We start from the raw sequence: 1062 nt of genomic DNA on the forward strand, positions 1-1062 counted from the left end.
TGCAGGAAACCAGTAGAACTTGGATTTAAATGCAGGCGTTAACTCCAGCATTTGCACCATAGCACCTGCTGATATAATTGTGTCTGAATGTCTGCCCTAACCCCTAAATCCCTTAATCATTATATAGAGCGGGGACTTTAAAATGAACTCCGTTAACTGACCGTTCACACAGATGATCACTGCTTTTCTCTCCCTGTTGGTCACATAACTTCGCCTCCCCACATGTGACTGCGCCGTCTTTATTTGTAGCCACTACACAAAATCCCATAATGCTTGGCAAGGAGAGCACACGCAAAGCAATCTGGGATATATCTGCTCGTCTAGTGACCATCAATGATCACTAATTTTCATGGAGCATTGTGGGAAACTTTGAGTCCACTACTTTTTCATCCACTAGACATTCTGACACTGGTCTAAAATGGCATATCCACTATAAAGTGCCTTATTCAGTGATTAGGGTGGATGTTTGGGATAAAGCCATTGAATCTGAATGATGCAAAGTCTCTATTTTAGGGCTAAACCAAAGGTCTTCAACAGGGGGTCTGCGACTGTAGTAAACAGATAAATGGCAGCAGATGATGTCTTCCAGTCATCAATGCACACATTCAGCAACACACACAGGAGCTCCTTCAAGCTGGGCACCATTTTATACACAACACCTGTCCCATCAACAAGGAATCAGAATCAGAAATACTTTAATTACTTTCGTTACATTACTCCATCTGTAATAGAGTGACTATAGGACCAGTTTGATATAATACGATTTCATACAATATATATAATTAGGGGGTCCCTGCTCCATCTCGCCATCAGTTTGGGGGTCCTTTGCCTGGAAAACGCACAACAGAAGGTTAGTGAGTAGGTGTAGGGCTTAGGGGCCAATTTTTAGATTGGGCCTACTTTTCCAAATACTCCTGTCATGCAGCAATCCTCTAGGCACAGGACATGTACTGCTTTACGCACTGCATATGAACTGCTGGGACAAATTGTTTGTTCTGTGTTGCCACTTAATCTGTTGATGTCAGGTCCAGTAAGTTCAGAATGGTGTTAATATAAGGAATT

This window comes from Cyprinodon variegatus, unplaced genomic scaffold, assembly GCF_000732505.1.
Source record: "Cyprinodon variegatus isolate N-32 unplaced genomic scaffold, C_variegatus-1.0 Scaffold933, whole genome shotgun sequence".
Lineage (NCBI taxonomy): Eukaryota > Metazoa > Chordata > Actinopteri > Cyprinodontiformes > Cyprinodontidae > Cyprinodon > Cyprinodon variegatus.